Genomic DNA, 20,272 nt, shown 5'->3' on the forward strand with positions numbered 1-20,272 from the left:
CTAGCGTCATACTGAGGGCTTGGCAGCGGCGGAAAAGGGTGTCTGTTCCTTGGAACTGGCTGATCTCTGCAGCCATTTTCCTCTCCCTCTGTCACGAGCAGAAAAGAGGAACCCTTTTGTCCGCTTGCCAACCAGGACTGCGCCTGATAATACGGCGTCTTATTTTGAGAGGCGACCTTATAGGCAATAATATACTGTCCTTATCTAGGATATCATATTTCCAGTCAGGGAATCCGACCACGCCAACCCAGCACTGCACATCCAGGCTGAGGCGATTGCTGGTCGCAGTATAACACCAGTATGTGTGTAAATACATTTTAGGATACGCTCCTGCTTTCTATCAGCAGGATCCTTAAGGGCGGCCATCTCAGGAGAGGGTAGAGCCCTTGTTTTTACAAGCGTGTGAGCGCTTTATCCACCCTAGGGGGTGTTTCCCAACGCACCCTAACCTCTTGCGGGAAAAGGTATACTGCCAATAACTTTTTAGAAAATATCAATTGTTATCGGGGGGAAACCCACGCATCATCACACACCTCATTTATTTCTCAGATTCAGGAAAACTACAGGAAGTTTTTCCTCACCAAACATAATACCCCTTTTTTTGGTGGTATTCATATTATCAGAAAAGTGTAAACTTTTTCCATTGCCTCAATCATGCAATGTGTGGCCCTATTGGAAATCACGGTTGTCTCTTCACCGTCGACACAGGAGTCAGTACCCCTGTCGGCGTCTGTATCTGAGGTAACGGGCGCTTTAGGGCCCCTGTATGAGACGTCTGGACATGCACAAGCTGAGTAGCCGGCTGTCTCATGTCAACCACTGTCTTTTATACAAAGCTGACACTGTCACGCAATTTCAACAGTACATCCACTCAGGTGTCGACCCCCTAGGGGGTGACAACACAATTTCAGACACTCTACTCCGTCTCCTTATCATTTTTCTCCTCATACATGTCGACACCAACGTACCGACACACAGCACACACACAGGGAATGCTCTGATAGAGGACAGGACCCCACTAGCCCTTTGGGGAGACAGAGGGAGAGTTTGCCAGCACACACCAGAGCGCTATATATATACAGGGATAACCTTATATAAGTGTTTTTCCCTTTATAGCTGCTGTATTGTTATATACTGCGCCTAATTTGTGCCCCCCTCTCTTTTTTAACCCCTTTCTGTAGTGTAGTGACTGCAGGGGAGAGCCAGGGAGCTTCCCTCCAACTGAGCTGTGAGGGAAAATGGCGCCAGTGTGCTGAGGAGATAGGCTCCGCCCCTTTCTCGGCGTCCTTATCATCCTTTTTCTGTATGTTTTGGCAGGGGTTAAATGCATCCATATAGCCCAGGAGTTATATGTGATGCATTTATTTTAGCCATATAAGGTTTTTTTTGTTTTTTTTTATCGATTTATTGCGTCTCAGGGCGCTGCCCCCCCCAGCGCCCTGCACCCTCAGTGACCGGAGTGTGAAGTGTGCTGAGAGCAATGGCGCACAGCTGCGGTGCTGTGCGCTACCTTATCTGAAGACAGGATCGTCTTCTGCCGCCGATTTTTCCGGACCTCTTCGCTCTTCTGGCTCTGTAAGGGGGACGGCGGCGCGGCTCCGGTGACCCATCCAGGCTGAACCTGTGATCGTCCCTCTGGAGCTAATGTCCAGTAGCCTAAGAAGCCCAATCCACTCTGCACGCAGGTGAGTTCGCTTCTTCTCCCCTTAGTCCCTCGATGCAGTGAGCCTGTTGCCAGCAGGTCTCACTGAAAATAATAAACCTAAACTAAAACTTTCACAAAGAGCTCAGGAGAGCCCCTAGTGTGCACCCTTCTCGTCGGGCACAGAAATCTAACTGAGGCTTGGAGGAGGGTCATAGGGGGAGGAGCCAGTGCACACCAGGTGATCCTAAAGCTTTCTTTAGATGTGCCCAGTCTCCTGCGGAGCCGCTATTCCCCATGGTCCTTACGGAGTTCCCAGCATCCACTAGGACGTCAGAGAAAATATAAACCAGAGATGGACAATATCGTTTAGGCAATTCCTATCCGTCCGTATGGCGGTGCGCCCAGAGTCAAAAGTAGGGGAAAAACACAATGTATACGTAAAGAGAAAAGTATGACCCTTGTTTGGGCGCACTCTTCAGTTAACTAGATGTAAAGAAATAGTATCTAAAAATTGATTCTATCTTTATTTCAACTTTCTAAAATGCACTAAGAAGCAGAACTAACTAAAAGGTGTTGGGACAAGTATAGCTGTCCCTACTGGAGAGAGAGATCTCCCAGGATGGGAATAAAAATGTTCAGATCTCAATTATGCCTGGATAACAGCATATCGGAAGATGGCTACATGTTAAGCTACTTCCGTCTGCTCAAGATCTGTACAAACTGTGTTTGTATTGATACAGCCCTAAGAAGGGTTAATTCGTGAGTGGGAGAACCCAAACACTGAATGACAATTCTATTAGGCACCACTGTTGTATTGATGTAGCCCTAAATTGGGTTAATTCGTGCGTGGGAGGACCCAAACATTGAATGCCAGTTCTCTCGAGCACCACTGTCTAGGTGAGAGGAGAGAGAGTAAAAAGGGAAAAGAATTAGGTGTGAGTGGTGATGCTGCTGTTGGTGTGGTTTTCACAGGAAAAGGAGTCTTCCTACTTCACTGGGTATTCCCTAGTGGTCGCCCATCTAGGTACTAACTCAGCCCACCTAGGTTTAGCTTCCAAGATCGGACGAGATTGGGCGTGAACGTAGGGGTATGGTCGTAGGAATGTAATCCTATGGCACCAATGAGAGTGCACCGAAAAGGAGGATTGATTCCTCCTGGGAAACGGAATGCTAGGAATGCATAAGGAAGGAGAAAGATGAGGGCTAGATGAGTAGGTGTGAATCTGCTGTCCACGTTAGACTGAAGAGACGTGTCCCCTGGGGGACACGTACCCCAGAATCATGGATGAGAGTTCACAGAAGGAAGAAAAGTGGGAAAAATTAGGAGAATTGAGGACACGTGGTTAACACAGGGCCGTGATGTCTGATTGAGTCCCTTTGGGTCACCTCTATTATTGGAAAATATCGGATCCAGGTTAAAAAAGTGATAATAACACTGTAATTAATGTCCGCAACAAATTCACAGGAAGAATAATGCTGTTGAATCAAGGTAATGCAAGTTGCACATCAAATCACTGGATATGTCTGATACCCCTGTTACATGCAGATTTCAGCAATATCTAATGAACACGGTTCTATCTAGTGCACCGTGCCCAAGCAGACACTGGTGATAATATCAGGAAGTCGTCTATGGACAAAAAAGTGTGTGTATATCCTATAAACCAATATATGAGGCGGAGTGACTATCACCTATGCGAACATCGTTTTGGTGAAATGTCCCAAAAGAAACAAAAAGACATGATACATACAGTTTGAAAAACACTTTGGCAGGCTATAAGGCAGGATTACATAACATCTGTTAAATATTTTAAATGCAAGAGACAAATGTGTTTCTTGTAGCGAGAGTGGGCAAAAAAATATATTAATGAATAACCGTGGATATTTTAAGCTCGTTCACTGAAAAATATATCAGAGAATCTGTCAAAGACTCTTCCAATAACCAACATATAGCATTTTTTTGCTGGAATGGAGAAACTGAGCTGTCACAGATAAGTAATGGATGTCGTTCATTCAATTAGTGAGTGATCAGGGTGCCTGTACCTGGGGCTGGGTGGTCAGTGAAGCCCTGCCCCTGTCACAGGATTAGATCACGATGTACCTAACTGACAGTTACATATACATGCAATACAATTGGGCTGGAGCCACCAGCAATATAGGTAATTTCTAATATAAACAAGGTATGAACTTATTAAGTTTAGGACAGGTACAATGAAATATTGAATAAGTATCTAAGTGACCTGAGTATCTAAGTAAGTGATCAGGGTGCCTGTACTTGGGGCTGGGTGGTCAGAAAAGCCCTGCCCCTGTCACAGGATTAGGTCAAGATGTTCCTAACTGGCAGTTACATATACATGCAATACAGTTGGGCTGGAGCCACCAGCAATATAGGTAATTTCTAATATAAACACGGTATGAACTTATTAAGTTAGGACAGGTACAATGAAATATTGAATAAGTATCTAATATCACCCAATCGGTTGTCAAATCGGTAAGGTGCCCATAAGAAACAGATGTAAGGTAGATAGAGTGCCCGCTAGGAAAACGCGTTTCACCCGGTTCCGGGCTTGTTCACTTCCATTCTGAGCTGCCAAAACGATGTTCACATAGGTGATAGTCACTCCGCCTCATATATTGGTTTATAGGATATACACACACTTTTGTCCATAGACGACTTCCTGATATTATCACCAGTGTCTGCTTGGGCACGGTGCACTAGATAGAACCGTGTTCATTAGATATTGCTGAAATCTGCATGTAACAGGGGTATCAGACATATCCAGTGATTTGATGTGCAACTTGCATTACCTTGATTCAACAGCATTATTCTTCCTGTGAATTTGTTGCGGACATTAATTACAGTGTTATTATCACTTTTTTAACCTGGATCCGATATTTTCCAATAATAGAGGTGACCCAAACGGACTCAATCAGACATCACGGCCCTGTGTTAACCACGTGTCCTCAATTCTCCTAATTTTTCCCACTTTTCTTCCTTCTGTGAACTCTCATCCATGATTCTGGGGTACGTGTCCCCCAGGGGACACGTCTCTTCAGTCTAACGTGGACAGCAGATTCACACCTACTCATCTAGCCCTCATCTTTCTCCTTCCTTATGCATTCCTAGCATTCCGTTTCCCAGGAGGAATCAATCCTCCTTTTCGGTGCACTCTCATTGGTGCCATAGGATTACATTCCTACGACCATACCCCTACGTTCACGCCCAATCTCGTCCGATCTTGGAAGCTAAACCTAGGTGGGCTGAGTTAGTACCTAGATGGGCGACCACTAGGGAATACCCAGTGAAGTAGGAAGACTCCTTTTCCTGTGAAAACCACACCAACAGCAGCATCACCACTCACACCTAATTCTTTTCCCTTTTTACTCTCTCTCCTCTCACCTAGACAGTGGTGCTCGAGAGAACTGGCATTCAATGTTTGGGTCCTCCCACGCACGAATTAACCCAATTTAGGGCTACATCAATACAACAGTGGTGCCTAATAGAATTGTCATTCAGTGTTTGGGTTCTCCAACTCACGAATTAACCCTTCTTAGGGCTGTATCAATACAAACACAGTTTGTACAGATCTTGAGCAGACGGAAGTAGCTTAACATGTAGCCATCTTCCGATATGCTGTTATCCAGGCATAATTGAGATCTGAACATTTTTATTCCCATCCTGGGAGATCTCTCTCTCCAGTAGGGACAGCTATACTTGTCCCAACACCTTTTAGTTAGTTCTGCTTCTTAGTGCATTTTAGAAAGTTGAAATAAAGATAGAATCAATTTTTAGATACTATTTCTTTACATCTAGTTAACTGAAGAGTGCGCCCAAACAAGAGTCATACTTTTCTCTTTACGTATACCTTGTCTAGTCTTGTCTAGTTTTAAATCCTCCTATGTCTACTATGCAAGCCCTGCAGGCTTCTCTCTCAGCCCTGAACTCTGCTTTCAGTGCTTTGAGACCTGAGCGACTAGAAGTTTTGCAGCAATCCTTAAAGCAACTGCAAAACCTTCTGACTAAAATCTTGCTCATCTTGCCAGAAGTCGTTGAGAGTACATCTATCTCTAAAGAGACTCTTGTTCACAGTATGGTGACAAGAGAATCCTCTGGTTTAATTGAAGAGAAAAGGTTTAAAAGTTTCCTGCGGCCCAGGCTCTCAGAAGAGGAGCGTCTGCATCGCAGAAACTTAAACTTATGCCTATATTGTGGAGGTTTAGGCCACTATCTGCAGACCTGTGAGTTGCGCAAGCCAAAGTGTGGTGACGAGTCTTGCCCTCTGGCCAAGTTGAGTCAGGATACAAGACCTACTCCTGTCTCTACTGTGGCAGAGGTACTTGTCACACAACCCACACTAAAAAGCTCTCTGTCCTATAATTGGGGTCCTTGGGCAAGGGAGCCCCATTATAGATTCAGGAATCAAAAGAGAATGTTTCTCTCCTCTCTTGAGGTTCCTGTTGAAGCAGAGTTGCAGGTTCCTGGAGTGGTGCCCGTTGCCCAGGGTCCTGGAGTGGTGCCCGTTGCCCAGGGTCCTGGAGTGGTGCCCATTGCCCAGGGTCCTGGAGTGGTGCCCATTGCCCAGGGTCCTGGAGTGGTGCCCATTGCCCAGGTTCCTGGAGTGGTGCCCGTTGCCCAGGTTCCTGGAGTGGTGCCCGTTGCCCAGGTTCCTGGAGTGGTGCCAGTTGCCCAGGTTCCTGGAGAGGTGCCCGATGCTCAGGATCTTGGTGCGGTACCCGATGCCCAGAGTGCTGGAGCGGTACCCGATGCCCAGAGTGCTGGAGCGGTACCCGATGCCCAGAGTGCTGGAGTGGTGCCCGATGCTCTAGCTTATACATGGACATCAAATATTATAGCTCAGGTTTCCATACCAGAAGGGGTCTCAGAGGCTGTTACCCCAGGTAGGGACTTGAAGAGCGCAACCCCAGAAAGGGTATCTGAAACCATAGTTCTAGAAGGGAACTCGAGAAGCAAAACCCCAGAAGGGATCTTTGAAGTAATATCCCCAAGTGGGGTCTCGAGAGACGCAGCCTCTAAGAAGGGTCTAGAGGTCGCTTCCCCAGGAAAGAACTTAAGAGGTGTAGCATAAGTGGAGGTGCTGAAGGTTATAGCTTCAGCAAAAGTTCTGGAAGTCATAGTCCCGGGAGAAGTTTCGATATTTATCGACTCAGAGAGGGAGGCCAATGGCTCAGTCCCAGTGAAGGAAGTCGATGGCTCGTCCCAGTTAGGGAGGTCGATGGCTCGGTCCCAGTGGGGGAGGCCGACGGCTCGGTCCCAGTAAAAGAATCCGAGGTGCTGACCCCAGCGGGGTTCCCGGAGGCCACTGCCCCAGCGGGGTTCCTGAAGGCCACTGCCCCGGGTGGGGTTCAGAAAGTCACTGCCCCGGGTGGGGTTCAGAAAGTCACTGCCCCGGGTGGGGTTCAGAAAGTCACTGCCCCGTGTGGGGTTCAGAAAGTCACTGCCCCGGGTGGGGTTCAGAGAGTCTCAGCCTCGAGTAAGGTCAATAGTGACCAGGTCCTAGCAAAGCACTCCAGTCAGTCAGATGGGAAGGAAACAGATCCTGACTCTGTTGATATCTCAACATCCATAATCTTTGATGGGGACTTTGCCCAATTTCTGGCGTTTTTCAAATTTTCAAACACTATTACACTATTATGTTGTCTAGACCATTTCTGGGCATCGCTTTAGAGAACCGTGGGCTCTATCTGATTTATTCTTTTAGAGGAGAGCCTTTTTATTGGGCGACCAGCCTAATGAAAGCTGAAGATCCCATTCTTCAGGATCCCCCAGCATTCTGTGATGCAATTAGTAAAAGATATGGTTCCAAAGAAATTGGTTCAGGTTCCTCTAAGTCACCCGTCTTGTCTGCTGAGAGTCCACCAAATACTGTAAACTCGGCACAAGAGTCTCAGCCCGTTGTTTTGACTGCAGGATGTGCTTTTCTGACTTCTTCTTCTAATAGGAGTACTTTGCCTGAAAGTTCAGCTCCCAAGGGTAAGAAACCTATCTCTGATTTGAACGCAGCCTTGCTGGGTGGTACCATCAGTTCAGACAATGTTTGGGGAATTACCTTGGTCAGACCTAAAGAGCTTTGTAAAAAGAAGAAGAAGAAAAAGAAATAATTTTTGACTCTTGCCTTGATAAAAAAAAAAAAAAAAAAAGATTTTTTTCCTTGTCTTGTGTCCAGTGGCCACCGTCAAGGGGAGGGCACTGTTACAAGCTGTTGTTACAGCTTGTTTCTCTTTTCTTGTCTGTTAGACCAGTGTGTCAGGTTTTTTTTTTTGTATCCCTTGTTTTGGATAGTCTGTATTTTGGGGTCCTTTGACCCCTCCTCAAGGGGGGGGGGGTACTGTTATGAGCCACGGCTGTGGCTCATTCCTGTTTTGCATGTCAGTTAGGTATTTTATGTTATTCTTCTGTTCATGTTCCCCGTAGGTGTCATGGGGTGCTCGGAGCTCACCCTTAAGGAGGGGATACTGCTATGAACCACAGGTAATGGTTCATTCCTATTTTATGTTTATAAGTTGTCTTGCAGGCCAGGATTTCCCGTTGCTCTGTTTAAGAATACTCTTGGTTGCTGCCGCTGGTTAGTCTGTGTAATTGCAGCTTGTTCCCATGTGTTCAGCCTCACCTGGCTGCTAATTGCATCTTGTCAGTTTGGAGTCATGCAACAGGGCAGCTGCATGATATTATTAAGTAGGCCTCTCTGTTATATGCTGGCTCAGTGCAATTCACAGACGCTGGTGATATTTCTTGGTTTCCAGTCTGCTTGAGTTCTGAGCTTGTTCCTGCCAGTTCCTGAGCTCCTGTGTAGCAGTGTCTGTCGAGCTGCTTTCTGTGTCGATTCCTGTGTCAGTCCCTGTGTCGATTCCTGTGTCTGATCCCGTGTCCTGCCGTGAAGTGTTCCTGTCCAGAAGTCCTGTGGCTTTGCCTATACCTGGTCGAGTTTCTGGCTTCTTGGTGTCCACCGGTCTGTCGTTTGGGATTCTGCCTGTCCTCCAGTTCTGAGAGTCTGTGTCGGCAGCATTGGGGGTTCCTGTCCGTTTGCCAGTATTCGTACCGGTTCCGTGAGTAGCGGCTCTGCCGCGTCCGTCGGCCTAGGCCGCTGTATTCCGTTATTATTTCTGTCACTGGTGTTTTGCAGAGGGTTCTGCTTATGCTGTCACCGCCGGTACACAAAAGTATTGTGTCGGCGTGTGGTCAGCATTTCCTTTGTTGTTCTTTTCCTTTGGCGGCAAGCCGCACATACTTTGGTTTTAGGTTTGTTAGTAGCCCCTGGCCTTGTTGTTTAGTTAGAGGGCCCCTTGTTATCACCCTGTCTCGGTTCACTCTTTGTCTCTCATTAAGACCTGAGGGGGCATCGAAGTTGGGCAGACGTAATCCACCCTTCAAACGCGGCTGCCATGGGCTCAAGAAACCATAGTCTCGCAAGAGTGTACTGACAGCACGGGCGAGACAACAGAGATAGGGCGCCAGGGGCTATTCCCTTTCCATTCCCCTTTCCCAGCATTACGTCCTGGTGCTCTTGACTCACTTCATAACATCTCCCTTGTTCTGAGCTCCAGGAACCTAACAACGGGAAGGGAGTTGCAAGCTTACAAAACGGAACTGATCCAGCACAGGATGGTTCTCAATTATATCACAGCGGTGACAGGCGGGTACTGTGTCGCTTTGGCAACTCAGTATGGTGTGAAGTGCTGCACGTACATTACAAACAGCACTGATGACCCAACCGAGGTCATAGATCAAAAGATGGACGATATCTTGCAATTGAAGTGGGAGTTCCGGAGGAGACACAACCTTACCCTTACTGCTGTGAGTAATGAACTGACCGGCTGGGTCTCATGGTTGAACCCACGCAATTGGTTGTCAGGTTTAGGAGAATGGGCTTAAAATGTTATCGTGAGTGTAGGAAAGTTTCTCCTTTGTATCCTGGGAGTTGTCATAATGATTGGTTTGATATTTAGGTGTGTTCAAATTTTAACGCGGCGCAAGCACGGTACCAAAGTGATGAGTTTAAGGAGCGGGGGCATTGGTACAGCAACTGATTTAATTTATGACCTATCAATAGAGACAATGTTGTGATAAGACGTGATTCCTCGGTCCGTTTCTTTCACCCGTTTCTCCTTTGTTTTCCTTAGCAAAAATACACCCATCCGGAGAAGACTTCAATCAACACCCAAGAATGATTACGCAAATGTTATGTGAATGTATTTTTGATGTGTTTCTTATCTTCATCTCTACAACCTTCAGGTAGTGACACACAGTCGACAGGTGATATCCACATATTAGCATTCACATGTGTTCCCCCTCCATGTATCATCAACTAAATGTGAACCCCATTTGTTGGAACAAGAAGCCGAAAAGAGCTCGGTAGTGTTTGTTGGCCCACTTACAGACCCTTAATACGGGATGAGAAGGATTTAATGTATATTTCGCAATACCTCGAAGCTTATCTAGAACATATACGGCACGATGATACATGCCCCTCAGACATGGATTTCATACATACATGCTTTTACTATCCCACTAGGTCATACATTTCCCGCCTACACCTCTCCTCCTACCATCCACTCATTTATGGATAATGTATTGTATATTTTTATCCCATCATCTGTAGATATTGTATTGTATATTTTTCTGTTTTATGTTTAGATAGTGGCAGTTATTGTTGACTGCCAAAGGGTGGACTGTCAAAGTCGAAAAATATTGTAATGCATATACCCTGTACTAACCCCATGCACATGCCCGCTGCGCGTGCACTCAGTCCGCCGTGCGTGCACATATCCGCAATTTGCGTAGGATCGCTCCTGTGATCATGCGCGTGGTATGGGTATTTACGGCGGAGTTTGTGAGCGCGTAGAGGGTTATTAGAACATTACATATTTAACCCAAATAGTGCATTTTGTACCCATAGTTCCCCTACACCACATCAGCGAATATCCACAGTTTAAACAGTTCCAGGACTAAGGGATTCGCCTTTGCATGATAGGAAGGGTCAGATAAAGGTTGGAAGGTGATGTCTAGTATCCAGCTGTAGGGTATTTTAAGGGTAACATTCCGGTGTTGGTTAGAGAAAGATCGCATGTTCCAGCGTATAGTTATGTGCAAAAGTAGAATATAGATATTAACTGTATTTACTGTATATTATGTATGCGGCGGGAATCCAGAGGATACCACCCACAAGAGCAGTTGGGGAAAGACATCGCCCATCTTTTCAAATCAACCTATGACCTCTCCTGTAATGAAAAGACACATCTCTGTGACCAATGGACAATGAGATTACAGTGACCATTGTATTGTGTATGTATGTTGTGTATAAAAAGCCCATTGTTGCCTGGCCGGTCAGAAGACTCTGAACGCTTTCTATCTGACTAGCGGAGGACCGGCCGGGTTGCGCTTGCGAACATTCTCACGTATGTACATTCTCTGTAGCCATTACTCTGTTTTAGATTTATCTTGTTAGCCTGTAGTGTATGATTTGTACTGTTTTACCTTTTGAAATAATCCACGGTGGCCTTAGAACCCTGTGGTTTCAACTACAAATCGGTGTTGTGTCCTCACTTTTCTGCAAGGGCTTAAAAGCATATTTAACTGTATAAGGTTTATAAGTATTGATAAGGTGAACGCACTGCGGGTACTTTATACCGTCAGCGCTACTTAAGGGTTAAGGTATAACATCGTTGCAGTACTTTGCTGCTAAGGGTTTATAGTGTAATCATATCATTGCATTGTATCACTTATAAGGTTTAAAGGTTATCAATTGTGTGTGCGCACGCTGAGCGTACTCTGTACACTCAGCGCGGCGTGTGTACGCCAAGTACGTACCACGTGCGGGACTCTGTACGCAAATAGCGTACAAAGTGCGTAGCGCGTGTATTCAGTCTAGCGGCCATAGCGGCTCCACGATAAAAGTGTATCTAGAGGTATAGCTTTATGGTTTAAGATAATATCGACATTATCACTAGGTCATAGACTAAAGCTGGGCACATACTATGCATTCTATCATACAATCAGAGGCAGATTTAGGGGTCAGTCTGCCCCTAGGCACATTATTGGCCACCCTCCCCAGTGGCAAACGCAGGATTTCTAGAGGGGGGTTTCCAAATGCAGTACACAATCTCCCACTCTGTCGAACATTGGAGCAAGTGCGGGAGTCTGGGGGAGCGGCAGAATAACCTAGTAAATACCTTGGACATTAATGTAAACATTGGTCTTTTTATACACTGTATGGAATAAAGTATTAATATTTAAAACTGTAGATGGTCTATAGTATAGGCTGTATTAAACATTTAAATAATATAAATAAGTGGTCAGGAAAAGGTTAAACATACCATAATAAATAAATAAATATACAAAAAACGAGTTTTATGGTAAGAACTTACCTTTGTTAAAACTCTTTCTGCCAGGTACACTGGGCTCCACAAGGAATGGACAATGGGGTGTAGAGTAGGATCTTGATCCGAGGCACCAACAGGCTCAAAGCATTGACTGTTCCCAGAATGCATAGCGCCGCCTCCTATATCACCCCGCCTCCCTGCACAGGATCTCAGTTTTTAGTTAACCAGTCCAATGCAGTAGCAGGAAAAGAGACGTCAACGGTTAGTAGCCACAACACCGCATTCTCGCGACAGGAGACGTGTCAGCGGCTAATGCCATACCAACCCAAAGAAGCTAAGTGCGTCAGGGTGGGCGCCTTGTGGAGCCCAGTGTACCTCGCAGAAAGAGTTTTAACAAAGGTAAGTTCTTACCATAAAACTCGTTTTCTGCTGCGGGGTACACTGGGCTCCACAAGTAATGGACAATGGGGATGTCCTAAAGCAGTTCCTTATGGGAGGGGATGCACTGTAGCGGGCACAAGAACCCGGCGTCCAAAGGAAGCATCCTGGGAAGCGGCAGTGTCGAAGGCATATAACCTTACGAACGTGTTCACAGAGGACCACGTAGCCGCCTTGCACAATTGTTCAAGGGTCGCACCACGGTGGGCCGCCCAAGAAGGTCCAACAGACTGAGTAGAATGGGCCTTAATGTGATCAGGAGCAGAGAGACCAGCCTTCACATAAGCATGTGCAATCACCATTCTAATCCATCTGGCCAAAGTTTGCTTGTGAGCAGGCCAGCCACGTTTGTGAAACCCAAACACAACAAAAAGAGAATCTGATTTCCTAATAGGAGCAGTTCTCTTAACATAGATACGGAGAGCCCGTACCACATCCGAAGACCGCTCTTTGGGAGACAGATCAGGAGAAACAAGTGCCGGAACTACAATCTCCTGATTAAGGTGGAACGAAGAAACCACCTTAGGTAAATATCCGGGACGAGTCCTAAGAACCGCCCGGTCACGGTGAAAAATCAGATATGGGGAACTACAGGACATGGCACCCAAATCCGACACTCTTCTAGCTGAAGCAATAGCCAGCAGAAACACCACCTTAAGGGAAAGCCACTTAAGGTCAGCTGAAATAAGAGGTTCAAACGGAGACTCTTGTAACGCCTCCAAAACCACCGACAAGTCCCAAGGAGCCACAGGCGGGACATAGGGAGGTTGGATACGCAACACGCCCTGAGTAAAGGTATGCACATCAGGTAAGGTCGCAATTTTTCTCTGAAACCACACCGACAAGGCAGATATTTGAACCTTGAGGGAGGCCAGACGCAGGCCTAAGTCCAGGCCCTGCTGAAGAAAAGCCAACAACTGGGCTATACTAAACTTGGAAGCGTCATAATTGTTAGATGCGCACCAAACAAAGTAAGAATGCCAGACCCTATAGTAAATCCGAGCCGAAGCCGGTTTCCGGGCCCGCAACATAGTTTGAATGACCGCCTCAGAAAACCCTTTAGCCCTTAAGACGGAAGCCTCAAGAGCCATGCCGTCAAAGACAGCCGGGCTAGGTCCTGGTAGACACAGGGGCCCTGAACGAGGAGGTCTGGGCGTTGTGGAAGTAGAAATGGACGCTCTGACGATAGGCCTTGCAGGTCTGAGAACCAGTGCCGTCTGGGCCACGCCGGAGCTATGAGAAGCAGAATTCCTTTTTCTTGCTTGAACTTACGAATTACCCTGGGCAGGAGTGACACCGGAGGGAACACGTACGGCAGCCGAAACCTCCACGGTACCGTCAGCGCATCCACGAATGCTGCTTGAGGATCCCTTGTCCTTGCTCCGAAGACCGGAACCTTGTGATTGTGTCGAGACGCCATCAGATCTACGTCTGGAAGGCCCCACCTTTCCACTAGGAGTTGAAACACTTCTGGATGGAGGCCCTACTCGCCGGCATGCACGTCCTGACGACTGAGAAAGTCCGCTTCCCAATTCAGGACTCCCGGAATGAATATTGCCGATATGGCCGGTAGATGGCGTTCTGCCCACTGTAGAATCCGTGAGACTTCCTTCATTGCTAGGCGGCTTTGAGTGCCGCCTTGATGATTTATGTAAGCCACTGTGGTGGCGTTGTCCGACTGTACTTGAACAGGATGGTTCTGAATTAAATGCTGGGCTAGGTTCAAGGCATTAAAGACCGCCCGCAACTCCAGAATATTTATTGATCGAGAGGAGGGACTCCTCCTTGGTCCACCGCCCCTGAAGGGAGTGTTGCTCCAGCACCGCGCCCCAACCTCTTAGACTGGCATCTGTCCTCAAAAGGACCCAGTCGGATATCCAGAACGGACGGCCCCTGCACAGTTGTTGGTCCTGGAGCCACCAGAGCAGCGACAGACGGACCTCCGGAGTCAATGAGATCATTTGAGACCTGATCTGGTGAGGAAGGCCGTCCCATTTGGCTAGAATCAGCCTCTGGAGAGGGTGAGAATGAAATTGAGCATATTCCTCCATGTCGAATGCTGACACCATGAGGCCCAGCGCCTGCATCGCTGAATGTATCGACACTTGCGGACGAGATAGGAAGCAACAAATCCTGTCCTGAAGTTTCAGGACTTTTCTCCTGAGACAGGAACAACCGCTGGTTGTGAGTGTCCAATAGTGCTCCCAGATGCACCATGCTCTGAGCAGGGATCAGGGATGACTTCTTCCAGTTGATCAGCCACCCGTGGGCTTGCAGAAACTGGACCTTTACATCTAGATGACGCAGGAGAAGTTCTGGGGAATTTGCTGTATTCGTCCAAATACAGCAGTATCCTGACCCCTTGACGGCGGAGTACCACCGTCATCACCGCCATGACTTTTGTAAAGACTCGCGGAGCCGTTGTTAAACCAAAAGGTAACGCCCGAAACTGGTAATGGCAGTTGTCAATCGCAAATCTCAGGTATTGCTGATGAGACACTGCTATAGGAACATGCAGGTAAGCATCCTGTATATCCACGGAGACCATGAAGTCCCCAGGTTCCAAGGCCAGAAGTATAGAGCGAAGAGTTTCCATCCGGAACTTGGAAACCTTCACAAACCTGTTCAATGCCTTGAGGTTGAGAATGGGCCGGGAGGACCCATTCGGTTTCGGGACTAGAAACAGCGGAGAATAGTACCCCCGGCCCATCTGCGCAAGAGGCACCTGTACTACGACTCCTGTATCCAGGAGGGTCTGTATAACCGAATGTAGAGTGTTTGCCTTTGTCTTGTCCAACGGGACATCTGTCTGGCAAAATCGATGAGGGGGTCAGTTTTTGAAGGCTATGGCGTAACCTCGTGTGACGACTTCCCGTACCCAGGCATCTGAAGTGGTCTTCAACCATTCCTGGGTATACCCTAGAAGCCGGCCCCCCACCCTGGGATCCCCCAGGGGGAGGCCCGCCCCGTCATGCGGCAGGCTTATCTGTCTTGGAAGCTGGCTGACGGGCTGCCCAGGCTCTTTTGAGCTTAGGCTTACCAAGTTTGGAAGTGCGGGCCTGCTTGTTGTACGCCTGACCTTTTGCTTTACCTGAAGGACAAAAGGGGCGAAAGGAAGTACCTTTAGCCTTTGACACAGAAGGAGCAGTACTTGACAGACAGGCAGTTTTGGCAGTAGCCAAGTCAGCCACAATCTTATTTAAATCCTCCACAAACAGAATATCTCCCTTAAAAGGGAGTACCTCCAGGGTTTTTCTAGAGTCCAGATCCACAGACCAGGATCTCAGCCACAATATCCGGCGAGCCAGGACTGAAGTAGTAGAGGCCTTGGCTGCCAGGATACCGGCATCAGAAGCCGCCTTTTTAATATAACGAGAAGCTGTGACAATATAAGACAAGCATTGTCTAGCATGGTCAGAGGAGATTTCAGCATCTAACTCCAAGGCCCATGCTTCAATGGCCTCTGCAGCCCAAGTAGCTGCAATAGTGGGCCTGTGTGCAGCACCCGTGAGGGTGTAAATCGCTTTCAGACAACCCTCCACACGCTTATCCGTAGGCTCTTTTAGAGACGTGACGGTAGTGACAGGCAGAGCTGAGGAAACCACCATCCTGGCCACATGTGAGTCCACTGGATGAGGCGTTTCCCAATTCTTAGACAGCTCTGGCGCGAGGGGATAGCGAGCCAGCATCTTCTTTTGAGGCACAAGCTTCGTACCCGGGTTTTCCTAGGGTTCCTGACGTATATCAATTAGGTGGTCAGAGTGAGGTAAAATAAGATTTTACTCATCGGTAAATCTATTTCTCGTAGTCCGTAGTGGATGCTGGGGACTCCGTAAGGACCATGGGGAATAGACGGGCTCCGCAGGAGACTGGGCACTCTAAGAAAGAATTAGTACTACTGGTGTGCACTGGCTCCTCCCTCTATGCCCCTCCTCCAGACCTCAGTTAAGGAAACTGTGCCCGGAAGAGCTGACATTACAAGGAAAGGATTTTGGAATCCAGGGTAAGACTCATACCAGCCACACCAATCACACCGTATAACTCGTGATAACATACCCAGTTAACAGTATGAGCAACAACAGAGCATCAAACAACAGATGCCAACATAACATAACCCTTTTATTAAGCAATAACTATATACACGTATTGCAGAAAGTCCGCACTTGGGACGGGCGCCCAGCATCCACTACGGACTACGAGAAATAGATTTACCGGTGAGTAAAATCTTATTTTCTCTAACGTCCTAGTGGATGCTGGGGACTCCGTAAGGACCATGGGGATTATACCAAAGCTCCCAAACGGGCGGGAGAGTGCGGATGACTCTGCAGCACCGAATGGGCAAACACAAGGTCCTCCTCAGCCAGGGTATCAAACTTATAGAACTTTGCAAAGGTGTTTGAACCCGACCAAGTAGCTGCTCGGCAAAGTTGTAATGCCGAGACCCCTCGGGCAGCCGCCCAAGAAGAGCCCACTTTCCTTGTGGAATGGGCTTTCACTGATTTTGGATGCGGCAAAACCAGCCGCAGAATGAGCCTGCTGAATCGTGTTACAGATTCAGCGAGCAATAGTCTGCTTTGAAGCAGGAGCACCCAGCTTGTTGGATGCATACAGGATAAACAGCGAGTCAGTTTTCCTGACTCCAGCCGTCCTGGCTACATAAATCTTCAAAGCCCTGACTACATCAAGCAACTTGGAGTCCTCCAAGTCACGAGTAGCCGCAGGCACCACAATAGGTTGGTTCAAATGAAAAGATGACACCACCTTCGGCAGAAATTGCGGACAAGTCCGTAAGTGTGCCCTGTCCATATGGAAAACCAGATAGGGGCTTTTACATGACAAAGCCGCCAATTCTGACACACGCCTAGCCGAAGCTAAGGCCAATAGCATGACCACTTTCCACGTGAGATACTTTAGCTCCACGGTCTTAAGTGGCTCAAACCAGTGAGATTTCAGGAAACTCAACACCACGTTAAGATCCCAAGGTGCCACTGGTGGCATAAAAGGGGGCTGAATATGCAGCACTCCCTTTACAAACGTCTGAACTTCAGGAAGCAAAGCCAGTTCCTTTTGAAAGAAAATGGATAGGGCCGAAATCTGGACCTTTATGGACCCTAATTTTAAGCCCATAGTCACTCCTGACTGTAGGAAGTGCAGGAACCGGCCCAGCTGGAATTCCTCTGTAGGGGCCTTCCTGGCCTCACACCAAGCAACATATTTTCGCCATATACGGTGATAATGTTTTGCTGTCACGTCCTTCCTAGCCTTTATCAGCGTAGGAATAACTTCATCCGGAATGCCTTTCTCCGCTAGGATCCGGCGTTCAACCGCCATGCCGTCAAATGCAGCCGCGGTAAGTATTGGAACAGACAGGGCCCCTGTTGCAACAGATCCTGTCTGAGAGGCAGAGGCCATGGGTCCTCTGTGAGCATTTCTTGCAGTTCCGGGTACCAAGTCCTTCTTGGCCAATCCGGAACAATGATTATTGTTCTCACTCCTCTTTTTCTTACGATTCTCAGCACCTTGGGTATGAGAGGAAGAGGAGGAAACATATAGACCGACTGGAACACCCACGGTGTTACTAGTGCGTCCACAGCTATCGCCTGAGGGTCTCTTGACCTGGCGCAATACCTTTATAGCTTTTTGTTGAGTCGCGATGCCATCATGTGGCAGTTCCCATCGATTTGTAATCTGTGTGAAGACTTCTTAAAGAAGTCCCCACTATCCCGGGTGGAGGTCGTGCCTGCTGAGGAAGTCTGCTTCTCAGTTGTCCACTCCCGGAATGAACACTGCTGACAGTGCTTGCACGCGATTCTCCGCCCAACGAAGAATCCCGGTGGCTTCCACCATCGCTACCCTGCTTCTTGTGCCGCCCTGGCGGTTTTCATGAGCCACTGCGGTGATGTTGTCTGACTGAATCAGCACCGGTTGGTTGCGAAGCAGAGGCTCCGCTTGACTCAGGGTGTTATATATGGCCCTTAGTTCCAGGATATTGATGTGCAGACAAGCCTCCTGACTTGACCACAGCCCTTGGAAGTTTCTTCCCTGAGTGACTGCTCCCCATCCTCGGAGGCTTGCATCCGTGGTCACCAGGACCCAGTCCTGTATGCCGAACCTGCGGCCCTCGAGAAGGTGAGCACTCTGCAGCCACCACAGAAGAGACACCCTGGCCCTGGGGGATAGGGTGATCAGCCGATGCATCTGAAGATGCGATCCGGACCACTTGTCCAACAGATCCCACTGAAAGGTCCTCGCATGGAACCTGCCGAAGGGAATGGCTTCGTATGACGCCACCATCTTTCCCAGGACTCGCGTGCAGTGATGCACCGACACCTGTTTTGGTTTTAAGAGTTCTCTGACCAGGGTCACGAGCTCCTGAGCCTTCTCCGCCGGGGGAAACACCTTTTTCTGGTCCGTGTCCAGAATCATGCCAAGGAAGGGCAGACGAGTCGTTGGGATCAGCTGCGACTTTGGAATATTCAAAATCCAGCCGTGCTGTTGCAACACTTCCTGAGAGTGTGCTACGCTGATCAGCAACTGCTCTCTGGACCTCGCCTTTATGAGGAGATCGTCCAAGTATGGGATAACTGTGACACCCTGCTTTCGAAGGAGCACCATCATTTCCGCCATTACCTTGGTAAATATTCTCGGTGCCGTGGAGAGACCAAACGGCAACATCTGGAATTGGTAATGACAGTCCTGTACCACAAATCTGAGGTACTCCTGATGAGGTGGATAAATGGGGACATGCAGGTAAGCATCCTTTATGTCCAGAGACACCATAAAATCCCCCTCTTCCAGGCTTGCAATGACCGCTCTGAGCGATTCCATCTTGAACTTGAACCTTTTCAGGTAAATGTTCAGGGATTTTAAATTCAATATGGGTCTGACCGAACCGTCCGGTTTCGGAACCACAAACATTGTGGAATAGTAACCCCTTCCCTGTTGAGGGAGGGGAACCTGTACCACCACCTGCTGGAGATATAATTTGTGAATTGCCGCTAACACTATTTCCCTTTCTATGGGGGAAGCAGGCAGGGCTGATTTTAGGTAACGGTGAGGGAGCATCACTTCGAATTCCAGCTTGTATCCCTGAGACACAATCTGTATAGCCCAGGGATCCACCTGTGAGCGAACCCACTGGTGGTTGAATTTTCGGAGACGCGCCCCCACCGCTCCCGGCTCCACCTGTGGAGCCCCAGCGTCATGCGGTGGATTTAGTGGAAGCCGGGGAGGACTTCTGTTCCTGGGAACTAGCTGTATGGTGCAGCTTCTTTCCTCTACCCCTGCCCCTGGCAAGAAAGGACGCACCTCTGACTTTCTTGCCTTTTTGTGATCGAAAGGACTGCATTTGGTAATACGGTGCTTTCTTAGGCTGTGAGGGAATATATGGCAAACAAATTGACTTCCCAGCTGTAGCTGTGGAAACTAGGTCCGAGAGACCGTCCCCAAACAATTCCTCACCCTTGTAGGGTAAAACCTCCATGTGCTTTTTAGAGTCGGCATCGCCTGTCCATTGCCGAGTCCACAGGACCCTTCTGGCAGAAATCGACATTGCATTTATTCTAGAGCCCAGTAGGCATATGTCCCTCTGGGCATCCCTCATATATAGGACAGCGTCTTTTATATGCCCCAGGGTCAGTAAAATAGTATCCTTGTCCAAGGTATCCAGTTCCTCAGACAGTGTATCTGTCCATGCTGCTACAGCACTACACATCCAGGCCGACGCAATTGCCGGCCGCAGTATGGTACCTGAATGTGTATAAACAGACTTCAGGATACCTTCCTGCTTCCTATCCGCAGGATCCTTTAGGGAGGCCGTATCCTGTGATGGCAGGGCCACCTTCTTAGATAAGC

At 48.0% G+C, this 20,272-nt stretch overlaps 2 pseudogenes; one reads left to right on the plus strand and one right to left on the minus strand.

Moving 5' to 3' along the window:
• Positions 1–2,628: 2,628 nt before the first annotated feature.
• Positions 2,629–2,747, minus strand: LOC134968177 (5S ribosomal RNA; annotated as a pseudogene).
• A 2,090-nt stretch (positions 2,748–4,837) lies between these two features.
• LOC134968178 (5S ribosomal RNA) lies at positions 4,838–4,956 on the plus strand (annotated as a pseudogene).
• Positions 4,957–20,272: the final 15,316 nt, after the last annotated feature.

The sequence above is a fragment of the Pseudophryne corroboree genome, chromosome 10 (genome assembly GCF_028390025.1).
Source record: "Pseudophryne corroboree isolate aPseCor3 chromosome 10, aPseCor3.hap2, whole genome shotgun sequence".
NCBI lineage: Eukaryota > Metazoa > Chordata > Amphibia > Anura > Myobatrachidae > Pseudophryne > Pseudophryne corroboree.